General features: G+C 40.6%; 1 long non-coding RNA gene across 1 annotated transcript; it reads left to right on the top strand.

Moving 5' to 3' along the window:
* The first annotated feature begins 1,946 nt into the window (after positions 1–1,946).
* Positions 1,947–6,785, top strand: LOC106005180. The gene is made up of 3 exons (XR_001178364.2): positions 1,947–2,286; positions 2,401–2,594; positions 6,017–6,785. It is a non-coding gene; the product is annotated as an uncharacterized LOC106005180 (long non-coding RNA).
* The last annotated feature ends 7,053 nt before the right edge of the window (positions 6,786–13,838 follow it).

Raw genomic sequence — 13,838 nt, 5'->3', positions numbered from 1 at the left:
GTCTCTCACAGTGGAAGATAATTGCTCTGAAATAATTGCCTTTCCTCTGCCCAAATTCTATGACAAAAAGTCAATAATAAGGTAAGTCAGCATTTATAAAGAATGTTGCATCTGACAAAACTTTATCCTGATTTTCATACTAATACTATGAAGAAGGCAGTACAGAAATTAGGGTCTTCATTTGTCATACAAGGGACTGGAAACTAAGTTTGTGTGTGTGTGTGTGTGTGCGTGTGTGTGTGTTTTGTCAGTATTGCACGCACATTGGTACTAGAAGAAAACCTTCCTTTTTAAAAGATATTTTACAATTTATTTATTAGTCAGAATGAGAGAGAGAGAGAGAGAGAGAGAGAATACAAGCACTGGGACCAGCAGGTAGAGTGAGAAGCAGGCTCTCTGCTGAACAAGGATCCCGATGCAGGACTTGATTCCAAGACCCTGGGATCATGACCTGACTGAGGTCATGACTGACCGAGCCACCCAAGTGTCCCTAGACGACAACTTTCATATGTGAAGGTACTTAGAGATGGGATCTTTGTCATTTATTTCACAGTCCAGTGTGGGTCTGCCCACATCTATAGGTTTCTTCTCCAGGCATCCAGAGATCCAAGATCCACAAAAGATCTAGAAATACATAAAAACAGAATGTGTGCTAGGAAAAATAATCCCACACTGCCTAGTAGAGCAACTAGAAAGATTGGTGGTTAAAAAATGGGTTTGGCAAGCATGCCAATAAATGTGGGCACAACGAGTAATGGTAACACAGGCAGAAGGAAAACAGTTGTGCCTGGGGAAGATTTCAAGGTGGAAGCAATTTTTAAGGCATTTGTTGGAGGTAATTTTGATCCCCAATGAGCACATATAGACAGAAGAACAATTTTGTACTCATCACAAGGACCAGATACAAATGACAACTTTATCTTGGATGATGCTTTAGGAATATGATAGTGGAAAATGATAGGAGATAAGTCTGAAATCCTAATGTGTACCCAGACAGCAAAAATTTGAATGGCACATAAATAATTTCAAATTCCTGCCTTATGGCATTACAGGAGGAACGGCTGAGCTAAAATTCAAACACTGGTTTTCCAAACTTGCTTCCGGATCATTGTACCCATCTGCTCCTGCTTCCCTCTTGACTTAAAAAATAAGTGAAAATAAGTATCTTGGGAAATTAACTGAGAACATTAACTGATCCACCCATAGTTTGTTTTTTTTTTTCTTTTACACTCCCTCTTCCTCTCCCATTTTCACTAAGTCATTTCAGAGTCCTTATTTAATGTCAAGTCCTGAGCCTAGAAATTTAGAGATTTGTATGAGCTCAGTGCCTTCAAGGAGTTTTCATAATCTACTGGGGGGTAGGGAAACAAACAATGAGTGGAAGCCCAGCACATGCACTAGGATATTCCTCAAAAATGCTGGGGGACACCTTGAAGTGGTGCCTCCATTAGAGCTCACCAGGCTGAAGGACATGATGATATGATGCCTGTGCAATTTAACTCCGAAGGAGCCTTGCTTTATTGAATTCCCGGCAGGGACTTCTTATTTTGAAGAGGTTCAAATTATACTGCCCTATGAGAGAACATGTTTGCAGGTTACATGAATCCAAGACCTTTTAATAATGTGAGTTAATGGAGTGGTAAATTTGTAACATTCTAATATGGCAGTAAAAGGTGACTTGTTTGGGCAGAGGTCTTCATATTGTACTAATTTAAAGAAAGTCTATTTCTTAAAAAAAAAAAAAAAAAAAAAAAAAAAAGTCTGCTTCTGACTATTGGCCAAGTAGATGTAGAAGAATAATCTGGTGGAAAGACTCAGGGCTTTCTGCAGGAAGAACACTCTTCAGAAGCCACAAAAGCATCCTCCCACATTGACTGTGACTTCTGGTCCACAGCCAAGTCTCAGGAGCAATGACACTAAGCTTTTCTGTCTCCAGTGTGCACCAACCATGTCCTTGCGGTTAGCAGATGCATTGGTTTTGCAACAAAAGGCTAAACAAGCCTGAAAGGAAACCATGAGTCTGACCTTGGAAGATTTCATGTTCTCAAGCTCACTGAGTCATCAGTGAATTTATGAGCCAGGTGAGGAATTTCCAGAGACCAGATGTCATGTAATATTTCCCCAAAACATGACTTTGGAAGAAAGGGAGAAGAAAAGGGGTTGAATACCACCAGTCTTCAGATCTGGGAACATTCTCTCAAACTCCCACCATGCCTAAGATCTGTTGGCTAGAAAGTTCGGGACTGAAGTCCAGGCCCCAGTGTACTTCATGGTGCTGTTTTACAGGTGAGTTAAAATAGATTGGCTTAAAAAGGGGAAATGTCTCTTACAGAAATGATATCATTCCTTTTAAAAATTCCTCTCTTCATGATTTTTTAATGACTTCATGTTTTGGCCTAGATCAGCGCTTTCCAAAAGAACTCTGCACAGTGATGAAAATGTTCTATATTTGCACTATCCAGTGTGTCAACTACCAGTCACATGTGCAGATGGAACACTTGAATTGTGGCCTCTGTGACTCTGGAACTGAATGTCTAGTTGTAAAATAAACTTGTAGCTGGTGACTCCCATACTGGACAGAGTGCGTCAAACCTGTAAGTGAATGTCTCTTTGTTAATATCAACCATAAGACCTGGTATCAAAATTCAGCAGAGAAGTAGGACTTTTATTTAATGTTGGGGGAAAAGTAAAGTCTCTGGATGGGGAATCTGGCTCTTCTCTGCGCACAGCTTGGTTTCCCATCACTTTAGAATGTAGTTCATCAGCTTAAGGGTCAGGAAATCCTAGCTAAGTTAAGGATCTAAATTCACTCAACCTCACTTTAGCCTGGGCAGGCAGGCTGATGTACTAGACACTCGTTACGAGAGCCAAGAGGAAGTATGCGTTCAACAAATCCCTAGGCCCTACAGGAAAAGGCTGAACAAGGAGGAAACTAAGTATCCACCTTTGAATTAAAGAGATATTCACAAAATAAACTATCTGTAGGCACGGATTACAGTCTGATGCCCGAGAACTTAATGCACTTCCTGTCTACTGTTTTGATGTGTCTTATCAGAGAAGCATGTCACATTGCTAGCTTTGTATTTGGGAGATCCATGACATTTGTGAATGAGAAGCTGACTTTTCCACACATATTACAAAGAACTCTCTGACTAGAGGTGATAACAGTTCCCAACGTTTATCTCTGCATTGACTCGACTCTACAGGGAGGAACCCTGTAATTCAGAATTTAAGCTACTTGTCCAAATCACACGTGTTGTCCAAATTGAATACGATGTGTTAGAATGTTCGGCCACATGGATCTGGGCACGCAGAAGTGCTTTGTGATGGGCACAGTGGGATGGCGTAACCCCCACTGCCTTCACATGAGAGACCTTTAAGTCCCAGCTCCATGATTACGTGATGTGGGCAGTCTTCATTCAACTACCTTCTACTCACCCTTAGCTCTTTCTTGGATACTGAAAATAATATTAAAATCCAAACAATAGCAGCTAGCATGAGTGCATTAAGTAATGTGGTTTTACTTACTAATTTTCACTCAGTGTCCAGAACTATCCTATATCATCCCCACCTTCTCCCCCTAAAGCATTATCATCCCCTTTTTAAGGATGAAGATGGTTAAGACTGCACAGAGTATAACAACTTGACCCAGATTCAGATTAGTGCAGCCCTTCAACCTATCTATGAGGAGAGAGGTTTCTTTGGTTTTAACTACCCAGAGAGATCATTGCTGTTCACCAAATGCGTCAGAACCGAGTCCTCCTGGGGTCTTGTCTACACAGCAGCATCAGGACCACACCTGCCTCTGGGATGTTTTCACAGACCCTTTCCTGGAGAGAACCACAGCTGCCTGACACTTGAGTATTCCAGCTTACTTCCAACAAGAGACGTTTGCTTTTGTTTCTTTTGAGATCCCCACATTAGCCAAGGCTTCTTTTCCATTTCTTCTTGGTTGCTTGGTTTTGTTTATGGAATTATTTTTTACAGAGACTGAAATTTTTTGTTTATATTTATGTAAGTAATCTCTACACCCAATGTGGGGCTCAAAGTCATGACCTTAAGGTCAAGAGTCACATGCACTTCTGACTAAATCCCAGTACTGAGAGCTCCTAAATGGAGAATAAGGAGATTATAGCAGGACCTTTAGCACTGCCTCTGAATGTTTGAGAAGAAATATGGTAGACTCTGGTTTCAATGGGGCTGATTTCACATACCAGTTCTGATAGGAAGTAACTGTGTGACTGGAGGCAGGTCATAGCATCTCTGCGACTCTTCCCTTGGCTGTTTACTGGAACTGATGTGTACTGTATGGATTACAGAAAACTATCAGAGCACTTAGAAGATTGCTTTGCCCAGAGTAAGTTCATATTACTTTATCAACTCTGGAAATGTATATAATGGATTCTAGATTTTTTAAGAATAGTCCAAATAACAAATATTTGCCTCATTATTAAATTTTGTGTCCCTAATTTTGATTCAGAATGTGTGGTTACTTCCTAAATTAAAAAAAAAAAATCAGTAAATATTAGCCACTTCATTCTTGAGGGTTTAATTCCCATAACCCCACCCCAGCCAGTGTTTCTCTCTAAGCTCAGAAATCACAACTGCTAATGATTAGTTTCTCAATAGGCTCTATTCTTTGGCTATCATGGAGTTGGCTTTCTAGAGTGTCTCTGTGTATGCATTCACAAATGTCTTCAATAGAAATAACACAAATACAGCCTTCAGAGTCAGACCTCTGACAATGAACAGCATCTTCCTGTCATCTGTTAATTATAAAACAAAACCACAGGCTATCATATTGCTAGAGGTTCCCTGATGTTATGTGGTCCAACACTTCAATTTATAGAGGGGAAAATGAAGCTAGATAGGGCATATTCTTAACCAAGAAGGTAAAATGTTGGGTTAGCAAGAACTAGACCTGGAATCCAGTTCTTCAAGTCTTGAATATCAAAATGCCAGCCCCATACCCCCAAAGGCTCCTCATATCTTCTAATATGTACCTATGCCTAGATCTGGTAAGGGTGTTTCTGTTCCGGGGCTCTGATCACCCTGGATCCACAGCTCTGAGGAGAGATCTTTTTTTTTTTTTCCTTTTAATTTAAAATTGATTCACCAACTTATAGTACATAATTAGTTTTTGATACAGCGTTCATTCATTAGTTGCATGTAGCGCCCAGTGCTCATCACATCGTGCTTCCCCCTTGCTACCCATGACTCTGAATTTGGCTTCAGGGTTCATGGGCCAAATCCCAGGAACAAATATTTGCACAGATGGTCCCATGAAGATAGTTACACAAGTTCCTACAGAGAAGTCCTGATTCTGCCACTAGTACTGCCACCGGCTTTAGCAGCTGGAGCTTTCCCAGGTGCAACCAGGAGGAACACCATATATTCTGAGACAACACGGCATTCACCAGACCACTGGGTGTGAGCCTGTCCTTAAACCACATGGTGAGGCCATAAGATTGGTTGGCATTTCTGTTTCATTCATGGCAACATCTGCCTGTGGTTGGTTCATCCTGCCTACAAGTTTTCTTTAACCTCAGCTGCTACATACGGTGATTCACAAAAGCTTTTGTCTCTTCCTCCTGAATATTCCACATAATCTATTTCCTTTCTTGTGCCCTGGAAACCACCAAACTGTTCAGGCCACCACTGTCTCCAACCTGGGCTACCTTAGATTATGTCCCTAAATTGTTATAAAGTTCTCATCCTTGAGTGCCTCACCACCACAGCACTCATCATACTTGCTTAATCAGAGGCCCCTGTCCTCACTATGCTGTGATATCAGAGAGTATAGGGCTTCTATTGGACCCCAGGCACCAGTCACCAGACTTGAAACAGTATGTCTTTCAGGGCAAGGATTGCACATTGTCACCATTGTGCCTGTCGTCCTGCCCCACCTCAGAGCCTAGCACAGAGTCTGAGTACTGGTACATGCTCTTCTGAATGAAATGAATGAAACGTTACCTCTTGTTGTTTTAACCATTGGAATATGGCATCCTATTCACAGATGTCCAGGATTATGTGTGTGATCCAGATCCACAAAAAACAAATCTCTATCCAAAGCAACTGCATTTGGCACCACTTGTTTTCAACAAGTAGAACCTGGATGGAGGATATACAGCTAATCCTCAGAGTCAGCGGGGGGTGCTGACCTGCATCCCTGGGAAGGGAAGGGGACACCGAGACAACACCAATACTGAAAAGAAGAAAACTAGAAATAAGACTTAAAATCTGAACTCAATCAGATCCACGCAGGTGGAGAGGTATGAAATGCCTCTCTTTCTTCTCAAGAGGCGTGTGATGGAAGAAATTTGTCATCAGACTGGAGCTCTCCAGAGCCCTTCGTGTGAAGACATGGTCCCCAAAACTGACTTGAGGTTTAACTGAATCTAGAAACTGTTCAAGCACCACGGCATGGGACATTCATCAGGGGTGCGTAAATGGGCTTTAATTGATCATAAGACAGAACATTGGATTTGTTCTCTGGAAGATGTACTCTTAACAGATGAGGATACAGTATGTGTGTGTGTATGTGTGTGCGTGTGGGTGTTTCTTTTCTTTCCTCCTTCATGTTCCTACCAGTCAAACTTTGTCAGCAAGAACTCTCCCAGTCAAGAGATACAGCCCAGCCTCACACTACCTATAGAGGGGTGCATGGTGTCTCCTCTTTCTGGGATTGGTTTAAATGAACTGCTATGTTCCAGGGATAGCTGTTTGAAAAAAAAAAAAAAAAACCTGACAGTTAAGGTTAGCTCCCAACAGCTATCTTTGCTGAGTGAGATAACATCAGAACATGGTAGAGGTGCTGAGAGAAAGTATGAGAATCAGCTTACAACAGACGCCAAAAGTGAAACCTCCCTTCAGAGGCAGGGATATCTGGTTGAGTACCTACTATGTGCAGACACCATAAACTGATTGAATCCTGTTAGCAATCCTACTGTGATTTTTTTTTTTTTAAGATTTTATTTATTTATTTGACAGAGGGAGATCACAAGTAGGCAGAGAGGCAGGCAGAGAGTGAGAAGGTGAAGCAGGCTCCCCGCTGAGCAGAGAGCCCGATGCCGGGCTCCATCCCAGGACCCTGGGATCATGACTGGAGCAGTAGGCAGAGACTAACCCACTGAGCCCCCCAGGCGCCCCCCTGCTGTGATTTTTTTACAGACTGATGATTGGAGGATCAGAGAAAGCAAGTGACTGGCCTCAGGTCAAACATGCAGTACTCATGTTGGGGCCAGATTCGTCTGTCTCGGAACCTCTCTGTTTCACTTCAGCAACATACTAGGTGCTCCCTGACCCTGGCGGACCTCACTCTTCTATGACACGCTGACTTCAAGGAAATTGCTGAGAAGTCTCTGATGAGCTGAGACCCCGTGCATGATAGGGCACCTGGGCCAAGCTTAACCCCCTGCTGGGAGGAAACTTTCCTTCCCAAGAAATAACTGTAAGTGAGCGTGACCGACTTGCAACAGACCTATAAACAAACGCTCAAACATACGCATTAAATCACTTGCCTGGAGTCGTACAATCAGGATTGAACTCAAATGTAGCTGAGAAAAAAAAATGCATGCTCTTTCCACCACTCTTCATCGCTTTACTTTAAGAGACATAGAAAAATGTTCTTCTGAGCTTATATATTTTATATCCATAGGCCTGTGTGTGTGCGTGTGCGTGTGCATGTGTGTCTATGAATGTGTGTCCATGTGTCTGCGTAACTGTGCATATGACTGTGTGTGTGTTTTCCATCCTACTATTTTTCTCTCTCAAGCTAAGGATTCATAACTCAGGTGGTTTGGGATCTAATACTGTGAAGATATTGTGGACACTATATATTCAGTTTCTTCTCTCCATTGATGGCCGCCACAGCCAAGGGAGCCCTTAATGAGGCCCTCCACAAACCCTTGGAGTTCCCTGATCTCACCCGCCATTCATCGCTGTGGTTTGAGACCACAGTATCAGGAGAGAAATTAGTTCATATCTCAAAGGCGGTAACTCTTTTGAATAAAGAATGCAAATTGTAACAGTGAGTATGGCCTTACTGTGATGACATTTCCTTCCATCGTGTAGGTTTTGATGACACCGCCGACAGGTGCCTGCAGGTACTGTCAGGGACGACCTGCAAACCATTTCAAGACCAAGATCTCTCAGGGAAAGTTTCAACTTGACTTTCTCTCCCATCTCCTCTATTCTTCCATCGTGCTCCTTATGCCCTCCTTCCCTGCCCCAATCCTAGCAAAAATCTTCCCTGCCAGTGATACCAGAATCCTCTTCTTTAAGGATTTGTGATCAGACATGCTCACTATGTAAATATGTTCAGTGGTTTCTAAGGGATCCTACATGAATTCCATGTGCCATGGACTTGAGACTATTAATGAGCTGGTTGGTGCCTTGCTCTGTGCTAACCTCCTCACTGCCCTGTCCTTGCTCTGCAGACTGGTAAGGTGTAACCTCAACTCTTTGTCACTTACTGAGGACATTTCTCAAGGTGATCACCTTTCCCCTGTGATAACGTCTTGAATCCTGAAGGCTTATCTTCAGTGTAGGCTGGACATCACCTTCTTATCTTTGAACTCTTCACAGTACATAGTTAGATGACCATTTGCAAGGCACTTATCATTTTCATGCTATTAAAAGTATTTATTTACAGTCTTGCTTCTTTGTAAATTGCTTTTTATTTGGTTTATATAAACTGTCTGTACTTTCATCAGGCCAAGTGTAGGGACTTATGTAGAATAAAGGCTATATAAATTTTGTACAAAAATATTTTTAAGCTTTTCAAATGATTGCATATTCTGTTCTTAGCTTAATACCAAAGAATTGGTATTTCAAATAATCCAATGAACATTTACCTATTTTCTGGTGATTCATCTATGGCATATACCTTTTTACACAGAAAATTTATATTTTATATTTATTGAAAAAGTTCCTTTAGACATGGGAGATATTGTTTTTAATCTTATACCACTTATGCAAACATGAAAAATGAAATATAAGTAAAGTTAATTGGTTAAGGGATACTAAAATTCCTTCCTACTCAGAATCACTTGTCTGAAACAATTTTCAACTACTTACCGATGTCTGTTTTTTTGTTTTTTGTTTTTTTTTCCTCACACAATATCATCCTCTGTGTCAACAAGAACTTTCCACTTTTGTTTCAAGGCTTATATCCAAGCCACTTACATCAATTCTGCAACTTCTAATCCTGGCAGATATTTGATGTTACCAAAAAGTGTCAGAAAAAACTTTTCAGACAACAACTAGGATCTATGTTCATTTCTTCAACAGTCTTTAAATGGTTTTTGGCTGAAATATCAAAAAGTTCCATTGTCTCGTCATGCTACCAGAATATTAGCCAACTTTTGCCAGAGTGGCTATAACAATATAGGTCTGGGCAACTACAATTGTAATGTTTCTAAATTTTATTGGTGTCAAGACGGATGGACGGATATAGATCCAAAAGCTCATCCCAGAATTAATAGGAAACAGACATTGCAAAACATTGTTTCAAAGTCTAGTCATTAGGTGCCTTCCAGTAAAACAAAACAATAGTTTGAATTCATATTTTGCTTTTAAAGAATTGATGAGGAGGAAGACTAGAGAGACCATGGCTACATTAAAGTTATGGCACAATGTGATAAGGGTCCAAAGACACTGATGGAGAATTGGTTTGTCTTTAGTTGTTATTTATAAGGTCAGAGCTAAACCAGACGACAAGCTGCAAGAGAGAGATCCAAAGGGTCAGGAAAGCCTCTGAGATCACTGGGGAGTATCAGACATTGTCCAGTGATTTCAAGAAAAGTACCAAAAGTAGCCCCTTAATAGGTGTTTAACCAAATCTACACAGCATCTTAAAATATATTTCAATTTTTTTTTTTTACCAAAAATGTCCTAGGTTGCTTCTAAGTAAGCTGAAAATATTTTCAAACACACACACACAAAGGTCACACTTTAATGACTCGATATTTCTTTGTCTTCCAGAATCTGTAAATATCATATCCCCTCATACTTGATATTGAAATTGAAAGTGATTATGAATTTGATTTAACACTTTGGAGAAGCAAGTTGTTTGTTAAAAAATATTTTCACCATTCAAGATATGTTTTTTTCTTTAAAGAACGTTAACACATGCAAAACACGGATTACCTCAGATAGGAAATCTTAACACTATTCTCTTTGTCCCATTAACCTCCTTTATGTAACAGTATTTCGTCAAAAAAGGATGTCCCAAAACAAGGAATCCTCAGTTTGTGACTTGGTAATTTTCTGATAAGATGCATATCTCTAACTATTTGAGGGTGCTTGTTTGTAATTGTGTGGCATACACACACACACACACACACACACACACACATATATATTTGAATGTTTTATTTATTGATTTGAGAGAGAGAGAGAAAGAGCGAGGGTAGGGGCAGAGGGAAAGAAGAATCTCAAGCCCGCTCCATGCCCCGCACTGAGCTAGATGCAGGGCTCCATCTCACTACTCTGAGATCATGACTTGAGCCGAAATCAAGTTGGTTGCTCAACCAACTAAGCCACCCGGGCCCCCCGTGAACTACTTTTTTTTTTTTTTAAGATTTTATTTATTTATTTGACAGAGAGAAATCACAAGTAGATGGAGAGGCAGGCAGAGAGAGAGAGAGGGAAGCAGGCTCCCCGCTCAGCAGAGAGCCCGATGCGGGACTCGATTCCAGGACCCTGAGATCATGACCTGAGCCGAAGGCAGCGGCCTAACCCACTGAGCCACCCAGGCGCCCCCCGTGAACTACTTTTTAAATAGTCTGTAACTCCACTATAACTTTTTAATTTACCACATTCTCATTATTTTTTATTTCTCAGGGAATTTCAGAATTATATCTGAATTTTAAATGATTAAGATGGCTAGTCCTTCCTAGATATCTTCCAGAGATCTCCATCACGTTGGTCAAGTGCTATGAGAGGCAAGGACACTGGAAGTCAGACAAAGGACTAGTTTTCAAGAATTGTATATTTTAAACAGAGCTCTATGGAAGCACCCCATGTTTCCCAGCTAGCAGGCTACCCAAATCTCTCTCTGAAACCCCTCCAACCTGGACAATACGCTTTTCAGTAGAACAACTCTTGCATGAAGCTATCAGATGGCTCAGCCCCTCAGAGCTACACAGAAATTTGTCTCTTCTCACAGCTGAGCCCCAAAAAAGTGAAGACACCACCCAAAACTCACATGTTAGCATAACAAATACTAAAACTTCCTCAATTATACTCAATTAGAGAACACTGGAGAGGAGATTGAATCGATATGCTGGACAAAATATACATACCACTAGCCCTTTTGTCTCAGACCCCTAAGAAGGACAGAAAAAATAAATAAATAAATAAATACAATCATAGCTCTACTAGAAATCAAAGAAGAGTGTCATGAACTAAAGAAAGGTCCTTGACATACAGATATAAATATCTACGGTCAGATCTATGAAAAAGATAGATGAAGAAATAAGAATAAACTAATATCTTAGGAAAATAAGTAAAAGACACCAAACTCAAGGTAAAGTCACACCCCAAAAATGAAAATTCATGTAGAAATAAAAGAGAATTATAAAAAATAATAGTTTCAAATAAACAGGAGAAAAAAATTAGTCTCTTAAGAAAAAGATTCATTTGGGGTGCCTGGCTAGCTCCGTTGAAGAGCACACAACTCCCAATCTTGGGGGGTCAGAATTTCAAGACCCACATCAGATGTGGAGATCGCTTAAATATATACAACTTAAAAAAAAATTCATTTGTGAACATGGACATTAAAAGCATGATCCTGAAACAAAAATTGTTAGGTCTTCATAGCAGACTGCAGACTCCTTAGAGGAAAATTAGCACCCTGGGGATTTGAACCATGAAGTTTCTCCAGCATGCAACCCAAAGGGACTAAAAGATGAGAGTTAGTATAGAGATATAAAGGATGCACCCAGAAAGCCCAGCATCCTTGTAATAGACATCCCAAACATATCAAACATCCTGGAAGGAACAATCAAAGCAAGAGGGAAGGAATTTTCCCAGGGACACCAGAATTAAAGAAACAAGGAAAAATGCTAAATAAGATGAAAAGGTACTGTTATGCTTGCAATGGTCTCCACCTGGTGTGGCTTCAGAAGTACAGGAGCTAGGGAGAAAATCCAGGCTATCAACAAATGATGGCAGCTTTCACAGAAGGGTCCTCACTGCCATCCAGGTGGAGGAAGCGATGGATGCTGATCTTTCCCATTCTGAGAAGATTAAAGACACATTTAGAATTTTATTCCCAATAAATCCATTCAGCATACCCATGTAAGGGCATAGTAAAGATGCTCTCTATCCACAGCCAAGGCTTCAGACCATGTAGCACAAACAGGCTATTTCTGGAAGTTTCATTCACATTTGGACTCTAGGAAAATACGAATTCAATCCAAGAAGGGATACCTGGATACGAGCAAGAGCACGGAGACCGGGAAAGCAGAGTTAACAGTTACAGGCAGCTGACCTAAGAGAGGGAGCAAAGGCTGAGAAACATGTAAAGACACGGAAGCTCTGCAGCGATCCTACAAACAAAAGGTAAGGAAAGGTGAGACCATCCTGTACAAATTTGGCGCAGTGAGAGTAAAATCAAAATGCATCCCAGTTACAGCATAAATAGATTTGTGGACACACATGTGTTTAAACAGACACTCACAAGTCTGCAGGAGGAGGGGAGGGGCTGGTGCCAGCTGTGGCGGGAGCTGTGGGGGTGGGGGGACCCCCCATAACCTGCTGGTAGAAAATCTGCGTGTTCACGTGTGGGAAGTGCACATTATGAAGCCTGAGCTGAAGGACACACAGAAACAGGTGTGGGTACGTGAACGTCATACTCAATCAAGGAACAGAGGACGCAACAAGCGGTATTTGAAACAATGCCGCCTCCACATATCGAGACACAAGCCCACGTAAACAGAAGGATGCCAATCCAACTGTGAGAATAACAGTAGCCGGCGGAAGAGCAGGACTATGGGGAGTGGGGACACAAGGGAGAAATTACCTAAAATAAGATAAAACTCCTGTACCGACCATGGAAGGATGATTACCATGATTGGATTAACTCAAACCTCACTGTTGACATAAAATAAATGCTAAGGAGAGCACATGTTTAAATGCAGAGATCAAGGAAGACGCTATGGCAGAAGTTTGAGAGTAAAGATCTTTCCACGTATACAATACCACCTGTTGAAAACCTACAAGCTACAGAGAAAGCAGTGTGTTGGGGGAATGTAATAACCTCGAAGAAATAAACTAATAAAACCAAAAAAGCAGAGAGACTGAACCACTGAAAAGCTATATTACCAAAAAAAGCCAGAAAAATAATGAGATTTAAACTAAATCATGCACAGGAAAGGAGAAACTAAATATTGAAATAGAAAATCATGCTTAATAGCTGAGAGATAATGAGAGGATTCATCATGGCAAAAATTGGTTCTCTGAGGGGATCAAGAGGAGAAAAGTTTGTGAGGGGTTTCATTAAATAAATGAAAGATGAGGCACAAATAAACAGTGTCTATTATATTGCCACAGATATAAACAATAGTAAATAAATGATAAATACATTTTTTCAAATGATTTTGACACACAGTGTTCCAGAAGCCAATTAACCAATCAAAACTTATACAAAAAGTGAAACAAAGTTTTTGAAACCTGCTAAATAAATTAAAGAAAACAAAATAAGGATATTTCTAAATATCGAAGGCCTCAGAATCTGTAGTGATCACAAACTATTTCACACAGTTTTATACGAATTTTGACTCTAGCAAAACACAAATCAAATCTAAGGCATATATATATATATATATATATAT

Source organism: Mustela putorius, unplaced genomic scaffold (genome assembly GCF_011764305.1).
Source record: "Mustela putorius furo isolate JIRA1106 unplaced genomic scaffold, ASM1176430v1.1 tig00000813_pilon_pilon_pilon, whole genome shotgun sequence".
Lineage (NCBI taxonomy): Eukaryota > Metazoa > Chordata > Mammalia > Carnivora > Mustelidae > Mustela > Mustela putorius.
The sequence above is the reverse complement of the archived record's forward strand: the minus strand, read 5'-3'. Positions and strand labels throughout refer to the sequence as shown.